Below are 12,779 nucleotides of genomic sequence, written 5' to 3'. Positions count from 1 at the left end.
AACAGGGCGGTTGGGAAAGCACAGATCATCGTCTGAACAAACAAGAAACTGATAAGCAGAAACCATGAAGATGTCAAGCAAAAATTTCCGGGAACATAGTACGAAAAACAACCTTACCCTTTAGGTGACCTATGTGCTGGATTCAAAATAGCCAATAAGAAACCTGTTGCTTACCGCGCACGCGAAACCTGCCCCTTTACCCTATAAAAAACCTGTACCCCAAAGCCCGGTGTGCCAGTTCACCGAAGCTCCGGCTGAGGTTTTGCTGAGCACCCGCAGGCGCCTGTGTATCGATAAACAGCCTCTTGCTCTTGCAGCCAGTGTCTTCGCGTGACCTTCCTTGGACAGGGGGATGGAGGGTCTTTCAAAGTCATGAAACTAGAATGGGCCCACAGTGGACACTGAATCAACCTTTGCCCTGATCTTGGACTTCCTAGCCTTCAGAACTGTGAGAAATACATCTCTGTGGCTTATAAGCCATCCAGTTTATGGGATTCTTTTATGGTAATTCAAACAAAAACTCGAAAATTCTTTTTGAGTAAACTCAAACTCAAAAATCTGAAGACAGTCCCAAGTTTTTTCTTCTTTAAGAAAAGTTTTCATGATAAGTGTTACTCAATAGTCTCACATTTTAAAGAGGGATTTGTTTGAGGAATTGAGGAAAGAGAACTATATAGCTATTTCCAAAGTTTTCAATTTCTACTTGCCTATTGAGAGTATTCTCTATTAGCAATATTTTATTTTGTCCACTGTAGGGGTGGATTAGAATTAGATTTTATAAAATGCCTTGAGCTTCTGAGAGGACTGTTTCTCCTTTAATGCAAAGCTCTATGTATGCAAATGGAATGCTGACATTGGTATCTGTAATTGCAGAACACACAGTAACTGCCACAATTACCTACCTCAGCCATATCCGTCCTAGATTATTTCTGGCCAAAAAGATGTGGAAATCACTCATGTGGATAAGAATCAGGAATAAGACAACCAGTCATCAAGGTGAAAACAACTCAGGCCCTGGCATTTCTGTCTCCCCAGACTCTTCCCTCTCCCCTATCCCTGCTTTCCACACATCCTATAGATCCTTCTCTCTTCCTCTCCTTTCTGGCTCAAGTGTGAACTTTTTTTTTTTTTTTAATTGTAAACAAATGGGATACATGTTGTTTCTCTGTTTGTACATGGCATAAAGGCATACCATTTGTGCAATCATAAATTTACATAGGGTAATGTTGTTTGATTCATTCTGTTATTTTTTCCCTTCTCCCCCACCCCTCCCACCCCTCTTTTCCCTCTATACAGTCCTTCCTTCCTCCATTCTTGCCCCCTCCCTAACCCTAACTCTAACCCTAACACTAAGCCCTCCCACCCCCCCCATTATGTGTCATCATCCACTTATTAGCGATATCATTCGTCCTTTGGTTTTTTGAGATTGGCTTATCTCACTTAGCATGATATTCTCCAATTTCATACATTTGCCTGCAAATGCCATAATTTTAACATTCTTTATGGCTGAGTAATATTCCATTGTATATATATACCACATTTTCTTTACCCATTCATCAATTGAAGGACATCCAGGTTGGTTCCACAATCTGGCTATTGTGAACTGAGCAGCTATGAACATTGATGTGGCTGTATCTCTGTAATATGCTGATTTTAAGTCCTTTGGGTATAGGCCAAGGAGTGGGATAGCTGGGTCAAATGGTGTTTCCATTCCAAGTTTTCTAAGGAGTCTCCAAACTGCTTTCCAGAGTGGCTGCACTAATTTGCAGCCCCACCAGCAATGTATGAGTGTACCTTTCTCCCCACATCCTCACCAGCACCTGTTGTTGCTTGTATTCTTGATAATCACCATTCTAATTGGGGTAAGATGGAATCTTAGGGTGGTTTTGATTTGCATTTCTCTTATTACTAGAGATGTTGAACATTTTTCCACATGTTTGTTGATTGCTTGTAGATCTTCTTCTGTGAAATGTCTATTCATTTCCTTAGCCCATTTGTCGATTGGATTATTTGTATTCTTGGTGTAGAGTTTTTTGAATTCATTATAGATTCTGGAGATTAGTGCTCTATCTGAAGTATGATTGGCAAAGATTTTCTCCCACTCTGTAGGCTCTTTCTTCGCATTGCTGGTAGTTTCCTTTGCTGAGAGAAAGCTTTTTAGTTTGAATCTATCCCAGTTATTGATTCTTGCTTTTATTTCTTGTGCTATGGGAGTCCTGTTGAGGAAGTCTGGTCCTAAGCCGACATGTTGAAGCTCTGGACCTACTTTTTCTTCTACAAGATGCAAGGTCTCTGGTCTGATTCGGAGGTCCTTAATCCATTTTGAGTTTAGTTTTGTGCATGGTGAGAGATATGGGTTTAGTTTCATTCTGTTGCATATGGATTTCCAATTCTCCCAGCACCATTTGTTGAAGAGGCAATCTTTTCTCCATTGCATATTTTTGGCCCCTTTGTCTAGTATGAGAAAACTGTATTTATTTGGGTTTGTGTCCATGACCTCTATTCTGTACCATTGATCCACCTTTCTATTTTGGTACCAATACCATGCCATTTTTGTTACTATTGCTTTGTGGTAGAGTTGAAGATCTGGTATTGCGATACCCCCTGCTTCACTCTTTCTACTGAGGATTGCTTTAGATATTCTGGTTTTTTTATTCTTCCAGATGAATTTCATAATTGCTTGCTCTATTTCTGTAAGGTACATCATTGGGATTTTAATTGGAATTGCATTGAATCTGTATAGCACTTTTGGTAGTATAGCCATTTTGACAATATTAATTCTTCCTATCCAAGAACATGGGAGATCTTTCCATCTTCTAAGGTTTTCTTTAATTTCTTTCTTTAGTGTTCTGTAGTTCTCATTGTAAAGGTCTTTCACCTCTTTTGTGAGATTGATTCCCAAGTATTTTATTTTTTTCGATGAATCTTCAGAAAGAGAAATTAGGAAAACTACCCCATTCACAATAGCTTCGAAAAAAAGTGTGAACTTTTGATAACAAAGACATTTGTTTGTGAGTTCAAGTATCCTAGTTAAATGTATTTTAACCTTTTTAGACTGTTCCATAATTTTAATTTAATCTGCAGTGAATTCACTTTTTGAATTGTTTTTGATGCTCTCTCAACATTGAATGTCTTCATTTTTATTGTGGGAGTGATTGGTTTGTGGTTAACTTGGGCTGGTTTGACTTTGCTTTCTCTATTTCCTTTTCTCTCTGATTGTCTTTCCTTATTTGGCATTTCTGTGTTTGCTTCTCTTTAGTTCCCAGTCCTCTGGCTCTCAGGGCAAAACTGGGTCTAAAAATGAAAATTTGGGTATCTTATCTCATGGAAATATTGAGGATATTCCAGATTAAATCCCCAAGCCAGTGGCTATCCCAAACCAGAGAAGGTGCAGAATTTAGGATTGAAAGGACAAAGATGGTAGTTTTTATGAATAAGAAGAGGGTGATGCCAATCTATGCTGGTGGTAGGAGCTAGAGTTGCCATGTCCCCATCAACAGGTGGCAGTCTTCAGTTTCAGCATTGATATGAACAGAGACACTTCAATGAATGTTGTTTCATAAGATCAAATTGGGCATAAGTTGAAGGGAATCTAAGAGCAGTGAGATGGTGTAACATAAACCAGAGAAAGCTGATAATCTACGTCCCTACCATTTTCTCATCGAAAGTAAAACTGTCAGTGGTAAAATAAACTGCATTTTTCCTTCTAGCATTTTGGGGAGATCTTAAACACTATGAACTTACCAAAGCCTACACATCTAAATGTGTTATTTTGCCTTCTAAAGTGTAAAAATTTAATGGAGGAAGTCTCTGTTAACTGAAACTTAAGTTGTTTTTATCTCTATGATCAATATCCTGAAATCCTCTGGGATCTTGAGTCAGGAAAACAGTTTCTAGTTATGAGATTGAGGATATATGGCAATACATACAGCCACTGAGTCTCTTGGAGGGAAGTAATAGATATTTTTATTCCCCAGTTATAAAACATCCCAACTGTTTGATTGTTGAATGTTACTCTGTTTTCAAAACTCATTATATCACAATGGTAGAATACGTACCATTATTTACTTCTGAGTATTGACTGAGTGGTTGGTGTTGAGGAGCTATAAACCACATTCCTTTTACCTGTCCCCCGAGCTGAGAACGCGTCAGGCTGACACACGGTGGGGAATTTGGACAAGAGATGGGAACAGTGAGAATGGAGACTTTGTGGCCAATGGCATATGGAATTCAAAATTCTATATTTTATTTGTTTTTGGATATAAAATCCTTTCTAGCTAATGATTTGTGTTTTTTAATTAATAGGATTTATTTTTACTCACTACCCACTACCACCCCCTCTACCATCTCACACATATCTATACAGTTTCCCTATTTAGGGATAAAGAGAAAAGTGATATTCCTATTGCTTTAGTTAAGTTGTGAGTACTGAAATATGTTCAACGAATGCCGTTTTCCTGTATTTTGTGTTTTAACCCAAGGTCTGATTGAATCTGTTCTCTTCTTATTTGACAAGCTGGAGGGCCTTCTTCCGGTATCTTATCAATGGTATCTCTTAGGCTCCAGAACCAGTGTGCTTTTCCTTTAAAAGTGTTGCAGATGCAGTTGGGGGAGCGTAAAGGCAGGCCCAAAGGTTCTCAAAGAGTGCTGAAATAAACACTGTCAAATGAAACTGCACAGGATCATTTGTAGCTGGATCTAAACTCCTAACTTTGCGTGCATGCGCGTGCGTGTGTGTGTGTGTTTCCTTGACCCTGGTCTGTTTGATTGTTTGATGGATCCTCTTTCTTCTTGAATTTTCCCTGTGGAGCTATGTCAGTACCAGTGTAACATCCTAATGGTAATGTCCCAGTGTCCTTCCCTGGGTCATAATGAACACTCATGGTGTTCCATCCAGTCAGTCTGCCCAGGCCTTTGTCCTAGTTGCACTGAACATGAATTTCCAAATACAGGGCAACTCAGCGTTTTGATACAACTTAGTCTGGGCAGTTCTCATTTGATTTCCATTTCTGTTTCCCTTTCATTCTTTCATCCAGGATGTGGGGAAATTTTGTATTAGATCTCTTTTGTATTTTCTCAGATTTCTCTAGAATTACGCTCTGCTCTGATTTCACAACCAGGTGGACACTGTCATGCTTCTTCTCCATACATTTGTTGGTTCACAATTCTAGATTTTATTGGTCTCCTGGCATAAAATCATTTTTGTATTAGTCAGCATTCTGTCCCTATAACAAAATACCTGAAGAGAAAAAGTTTATTTTGGCCTCATGGTTTTAGAAGTTCCAGTCCACAATTGGGTGGGTCCATTGTTTGCAGGCCTCTGACAGGGGTGCTGAATGGTAATAAATACCCTGCAAGAACAACTTAGAGTAGGAGAAGTTTATTTTGACTCTTGGTTTCAGAGGTTTCAGTCCATGGTTGGCCTCCTCTATTGTTCTGGGTGTAGGGTAAGGCAGAACATCATGGCACTAGGGCCTGGCAGAGGAAAGCTGCTCACCTCATGGCAGTCAGGGAGGACGGGGGGAGAGAGAGAGAGGAAGATGAAGAAGAAGAAGAAAGAAGAGAGGAGAGGAGAGAGCAAAAGGGGGAAGAGCCAGGGACAGATAAATAATAACCAAGCGCATGCTCTGTTATGGTTTAGATATGAGGTTTTCCCAAAAGCTCATGTGTTAATAATGAAGAGGGTTCAGAAGTGAAATGATTATATTATGAGAACTTTGGCTTAATTCACTGATAGATTAACTGGGTTGTAATTGTAGGCAGGTAGGGTGTGTCTGGAGATGGCTCACTGGGGGCATGCCTTTGGGACTGATATTTTGTCCCTGATCAGCAGAGTACTCTCTCTGTTTCCTGATTGACATGTTTGAGCTTCTTTCCTCCAAACCCTTTCGCCATGATGTTCTACCCCACTCTGGGCCCAGAGATATGAAGTCAATTGTCTCTGAAACCATGAGCCAAATAACTTTTCCTCCTCCAATTGTTCTTGTCAGGATTTTGGGTCACTGTGGCAAAAAATCTGACTAAAACATGCCCCTAGTAACCTATTCCTCCAGTCATGCCCCACCTGCCTATAGTTACCACCCACTAATATGCTAGCAAACAGGAAGGTTCTAAGTCTCTTGCTGTAGACCTTGTTTTTCACTCAAGAAGTTGAGTTTGTTCCTTGATTAAGGAGAGATGGGACTGTACATGTTTCTTGATCAGGCAGAGAACATTCATCACAAGTTCTTAACAAGTGAAATCTATTCCTCTCCTGCTCTCTTCCCCTCAAGCAGTGTGTGGCTATGATCTTGATTAAGTAGACATGATCTGTTGGCTCAATGTTTCTCTCCAATATGCTGGTCCAAGGTCCAATTTGGGAACTGGAAGAGTTAGAATCTTTATTTTTGCCACATTCATAATTTATATCACCCATGGCAGCTTTTCTCACTAATAAAGAGATGGTGTTTTGATCTTCATCTACATGGTTCCTTTTCCTTCCTCTCCTAATTGATTCTGAACTTGGGTAAGAAACAGGTGTTTCATTTCTTGGGCTACATAAAACCCATCATCTACTGTGCATGGAAAGTATCAATGTAGACACATTCTAAGGGTGAAAATTTCAGATCCAGGTCTGGAAATAGAAAAATAAAGTTCTGAGACAAAGTGAACTCAGATTCAGTGACCCCCTGAAATGGTGCATGTTCAGTGAACAGGATGCAGTGGTTTCATCAGATTAAAAAAAAAAAAGTCTTTGAATATCATGTTTAAGGAGCTCTACATGGATCTTGAGTTTATCTCCTGGGAACTGGAAGTCTGGCCCCACTTTCTCATCCTCCTTCTTGTCTTAAAATGGTCTTGCTGTTCCACTGATTATACTCTTCCAAGCCCAGCTGGAGCCACCCCACATTACTGCAGGTAGGCAGCCCTGCCTTTCCAAGCTCAGCCCTCTCTGGCCTCATGGTTCCCTTACAGACTGTCTGTATTTCCTGATCTTGACAACTGGAGTGCTCCTGAGAGCAGTGTAAAACTGCTTAATAACTTCTGTGTGTCACCTAAGCTCCCTAGCATGTAGCAATTATTCCTGGATCACACACATATTTGCACTGTGCTTTAGTTTAGTTTAGTTATTCTCTCCTTTGCTCCAGTAGGAGCCCTGTGAGGGATTCATTAGATACACATTTCTGTGGAAGAGACAAGCTCAAGGAAACTGATATTTTTCTCAATGTCAAAAACCTAGGAGAAAACAGATCCAGTATTCAAATAGGTCTTCTGATTCCTAGTTCACAGCTTCTTCCAATCCACAATGCCACTTCCCTTAGAGAGCAATGATCAACTTACTACATGAGAATTCTTCCTCATAGGAGAAATATATTTGTTTAGAAAGACAATCAGATTGAGAAGTCTGATTTTCGGATCCCATGTGTTAGGGAGGTGGGAGAAGGCAAGACCAAGAGAAAACTTTGTTTTTTTGTGCAAGGCATTGATGGCAGTTTTGGTTGCATTTGCTCCCTGCAAGAGGGTGACTAGCTTTTGCAAGAGATAGGGAGGCATTAGACATAAATGAAAAATTCCCTATGGAAGGGTTGGCAGAAGGAGTTTTTGAGAACAGGAAAGTCTAGTTTTTCTATCTCAAGTTCAACATCTGTATGGCACATCATCTCCTATTCCCAGCCCCATGGGTGAGGAAAATCTCCCTATGAACACCTGTCTCAACAATTCTGTGTTAAGAAAACAAGAGAAAAGTGGTGATGCTCTGTTTTGGGTCAGTGGGTAGGAGAAGAGCTAAAGTTGGAGTAGGGAGAAGCAGAGATATTCAAGAGGTCAAAGGCTCAGACAGGAAAGGGAAACAGAGATGGCATGGGAATTTTAGCCCTAGGGAATTCATAGGTATCTTGGGGATGGCATTGAACATCCCCAGGAGGAAGACTGGAGGTTAAAGCCAGTTTTATTTAGATCTTCAGAGTCAGGGTGTCTCCAGTAGATATTTGCGTGCATTTTCTGAATGTATTAGTCATCCTCCTATTACTGTAACAATTACTGAGATAATCGACCTATGAAGAGAACACATTGGCTCACAGATTTCGGGGTTCCACTCCATGATCAATTGGTCCTGTCACTTATCCAGACATTGTGACTAGAGCTAACAGCCATGAAGCAAAGAGAATGAGGAAGAGACTGAAGTCCTACAATCCTCTTCAAGAGCAGACTCTTAAGGACCTACAGATGTCTCACTAGGCCCCACCTCTTAAAGGCTCCCAGTAGTGCCAGGCTGGAGATGAAGTCTTTAGCGCATTTGTCTTTGGAAGACACTTAAGATGCAAAGTATTTCACTGTATAAGAACTGTCAGTGACAATAAAGGGAGAATGGTGCTTTAGGAAATTAATGCAATCCTTAATTCCCCAAAGCCCTTGTGTATTTTGGGGGAAGGGGAGGGTTAGGTGGTTGAAAATTTTCCTGATGATGCCAGTTGAATCATCTGTTGAAGAGCAAACTTGACAGCATTGAAAATGTGTGGGTTGCAACTCCAGAGCAGATCTATGGGGCCAGCGTGTGCATCTTAGCACACACCAGGCTTTGCTCTACGGTTAAGAAATGGTTCTGGGTCTAAAGGCAATGTGACAATTACACATTGCATGTCTGAAACATAACCTAGTTATATTCTAGTTTGATTGTTCATCTAAGGAACATGAATGGAAAGGTGGTGGGAAGTGAGTAGATGAGAACCAGCACACAATTTTGGATTCCAGTGATGGCTAGCAGAGCCCAAAATGCATCCACTCTGCAGGGAACTCCACGTTTGTCTCAGTCAATCACGAGCATTGAGCATAGATCCTGCAGCTATAGGCAAGGGCTTAGGTAAGACAGAGCTGCCGATCCTTTAATAGCAGTGGGAACAGTTCTTGGTGCCTCTCTCTCCCATCATCCTCAGAAGCTAATGTGTGGGTCTTAGTGATTTACGTGGCAAGAGCACTGTATTGAAGGACACTGCAGTAGAAACAGAATCATGGGTCTGAGTCAGGCCTGAAGAATGGTTCTTTGTCAGCACTTAGTGTAACCTGTTCAGAAAGATCTCACTCCTTTTTAGACTAATGCTGCTGCTGGTTCCACCACTACCATCACTGCTCCTACTGTTACCACTACAACTAGCTACCACTATCTGCTTGTGATAGGTCAGGCCCTGAGTCTAAAAGCTTTTACACTATTTTAGTTTAAGCCTCATAAATCCTCTACTCAATGAGATAAGCAGTCATCATTCCAATTTTATACAGGAGAAAACTAAGATTCAAATAATTAAGTGACTCCTTTTCCATCTGAGTGGAATGTTCAAGAAAACAAAAAGAAACTTGTGTACCATTTCATCAGAAGTATTGTATAAGAGAATGGGCTTTAGCATTAGGCAAACCTAAGTTTGAAGACTGGGTCTGCAATTTGCTGGATGTATGAACTTGAGCAGGTCATTCGACTTCCCTGAGACTCAGTTTCTCCATCTATAAAAATGCTTATTCTAGTCCTACTACATTGCAAGTGATCAAGAAATGCTACCCATTTTAAAAAATTTTTTTATGAAATATTTTTTTCCTTGCTCATGAATCAAAAAGGCTTACCTTTGACTCTCTATAGGGTAAAATGATCTTTAAAGTAATGATTTCCTTGAAAGACTCTAGAAGGTTTGAGCACAAAGGAAATCTGGAAGGGCATTCTTTTTCCAGGCTTGATAAGTGACCAAGTTGTCCCACTGTTTCACCCTTTTAATTTTTGCTTTTATGACCAGTGCTGTTATTCCATAGCATAGCTGAGTCTGAGCAGAGTTTACAAAAAGAACATTAATAGTTACTATTTCAATTATCTATGACTGAATAACAAGATACTCCAAATTTAAAGCTTAAGACACAAGTTATTTATTACTACTCTGGATTTAGTGGTTCTGCTGGTCTCTTGTGGTCTCACTCCTCTAATTCCAGGCACTGAATGAAATGGATGGATAGTCTAAGGTGACCTCACTCACATGTCATTCACCAGTGCTGACTGTTAACTTGGGCCTCTTTGTCATGGACTTTCCTCTTCCAGCAGGTCCAACAGCTTCCTTCCAACATGGCTGCCTCAAAGCAGAGCTCCAGAGGATGAGCCCCAGTGCACAAGACCTAGGTGAGTCTCTGCTCATTCATGAACGTTCATGGTCCACTGGCCACAGCAAGTCACATGACCAAGATTGGTATTATCTGGAAGGGACTTAGACCCTCCTGGATGGGAGACATGGCAAAGAATTGTGGCTGTGTTTCATTCATCACAATTATATAAATAAAACATAAAGAATAAAGGAAAGATATCTGGGTAATTCAAGAATAAGAAGAGTTAAATTTGCAAATTATAGATTTTTTATCTTTTTGTCTCAAGAACCTTCAGGCCTTTTCCCATCCTTATTTTGTGTGGGTAAAGCAGCACCCAGTAGCTGCTGGGCTGGTAGACTGGGTCGGCACCTGCCTGTCTCCTTCCTTCATCTTCTGGCAGGTTGCTAAGCACATCTCACATCCTCTTCTTTGGAAACTGGCTACTGAATCTCTCTAGTCACAGACCCTGTTCAGGTCCTCCTCCTTTTACTTCTGTAGTCCCCCTGTTCATTCCTTACCTGTGCCCTGAAACCTACTGACCAGGACCTGCTTTGAGGGCTGGGGAACATCATGGAATTGACTGACCGATCTATTAACACTATTGTAATATTTGCTGATTAAAATTGCAACAACTATAATACATATAATTATTATTTTTTATTGACCCCCATTAAAATGTTGGAGACTACCTTTCAGCTTTATTTGAATTAATAGAGAAATATAAGTATCCATTATAGAAATAACATTATGCTTACTATTGTCTAACATGCTTTTTACACTGAATTATAAACTAGACATCTTTCTAAATCTGTCTGTTTTAGTCAACTGCTGCAACTAAAAGACCTGACAAGAACAATTAGAGGAGGAAAGGTTTATTTGGGAGCTCATAGTTTCAGAGGTCTCAGTCCATAGACAGCTGGCTCCATTCCTTTGGGTTTAAGGTGAGGCAGCACATCGTGGCAGAAGTTTTGTGGAGGGAAATGGCTCAGGACATGATCAGGAAGCAGACAGACTCCACTAGCCAGATACAAACTATATACCACAAAGGCACACCCCCAGTGCCCACCTCCTCCAGCCATGCCCTACCTACCTTGAGTTAATTGTAATCAGGGATTTAACTCACTGATTAGGTTAAAACTCTCCTAACTCTATCATTTAACCTCTAAACTTTCTTTCATTTTCTCACACAGGTTTTGGGGGACACCCAGTATCTAAACCATAACATCTGCCTATGTGTTTAAATAAATATTGATTTATTTAGCACAAATTATATAGCACAAGTATCTCCTATCTTAAAGATCCAACATTGTATTTGTGTGGTTGTGCTAAAACATAGTTAACTAATTTCCCAATAAAGATGTCTAGTTGTTGCCATATTTTTATTAGGAAAAAATGTCACAATGAATACCTTTTTAACATACAACTAAAAATACTTATTATGATTATTTTCTTAGGATACTTTTCCAGAAGTGGATTTGCTGGTCTACAATCCTGAACATAGAAACATAGAAATCTGATTTTATCAGCTTGTCCATCAAATAATCTTATGAATTTATATCTCTAAGAGTTCCTTTTCTCCCAGATTTCATGAGATTTTCTTCAAAATGTCATTTTTTTTTTTTATTTTTTATTTTTCTAAGACAAGAGGAAAAGAGAACTAAAAGCCAAGTATTTTCACCTCAGGGAATCAACAAAACTCTACACTAAACATCTGAATTACACAGAACGAGAGTATCCCAGCCCAGGAGTCCCTGGAGACAAAAAAGGGAGAGAAAAATTGGTAAAGAGACAGAGGGAGAAGCCCAGGGTCCTGTGCCCTGTGTCACAGTAGCCTGTTGGTGGCTGAACAGCCACCATATCAGCTCTTCTGATACCCAGCTGCTACAGGAGCCCCCCTTCCCCACCGTAGAGCCTGGGACACTTTTCAAATCCCTCCCGCCTCCCCCAGATGTACTGGAAAGACCACAGTGTCCCAGCACAACCTGCCGTGGGGAAGTTATCATTTACACTCAGACCTGATCATTGCACTGGACCTCAGGATTGATAGATCCTGCCAAGGAAAAAGGCCTTATTTGTCCTTTGATAAGATGGACAGAAATATCTATTCCAGGGACTCACCACGGTCACGAGTTTTCCTTTAACTCAAAAATCCCAGACTCCCTCTCTTTTCGTCATTGCTTTCTCCAGTGACGTTCCTCCAGTGACACTTTGAACTCTGCAACAGAAAATAGTCCAAGGTATTTTGCCACTTGGCAGTTGCTTCCAAATAGGGTCTTTTATATCTTTGTTATGGTGTCAGTGTCTGATTAATGTCTCAAGTAACACCACAGATTATTATGGGAAGGCCTTCCCAGGGCTTTGACCGGGACCTTACATCCGGGGATCCTAATACTCTGGTGCTGGAGCGTCTGCAGCCTTTTAGGAATGGAGAAAACAGCTTCACCTAATTTCCTCTGGAGCAGGAGCAACGACCCTAGAAGCAACCAGTGCAGCCTTCCCCCTTCTCTGAGGGCTTTTAAAATTCTGAATGTGGAATTGAATCCTTGTTATAATAATACCTTACTTCTTCATACTTGAATGCAAAAGTTTTATGGCTTTTCATTTATATTATTCACCCATGTCAGAGCAAGAGGTGCCCTTAGAAATAAATCTTCTAGTTCAGATCCCTCATTTGGAAAAACTGCAAC

The 12,779-nt window shown here is 40.4% G+C and overlaps 1 long non-coding RNA gene across 1 annotated transcript; it reads left to right on the top strand.

Moving 5' to 3' along the window:
• The first annotated feature begins 935 nt into the window (after positions 1–935).
• On the top strand, positions 936–11,656 carry LOC124962779 (uncharacterized). Its single transcript, XR_007104591.1, has 3 exons — positions 936–996; positions 10,055–10,129; positions 11,547–11,656. It is a non-coding gene; the product is annotated as an uncharacterized LOC124962779 (long non-coding RNA).
• Positions 11,657–12,779: the final 1,123 nt, after the last annotated feature.

Source organism: Sciurus carolinensis, chromosome 13 (assembly GCF_902686445.1).
Source record: "Sciurus carolinensis chromosome 13, mSciCar1.2, whole genome shotgun sequence".
NCBI classification, from domain to species: Eukaryota; Metazoa; Chordata; class Mammalia; order Rodentia; family Sciuridae; genus Sciurus; species Sciurus carolinensis.
Note: the sequence above shows the minus strand (reverse complement) of the source record. Positions and strands in the feature narration are given on the sequence as shown.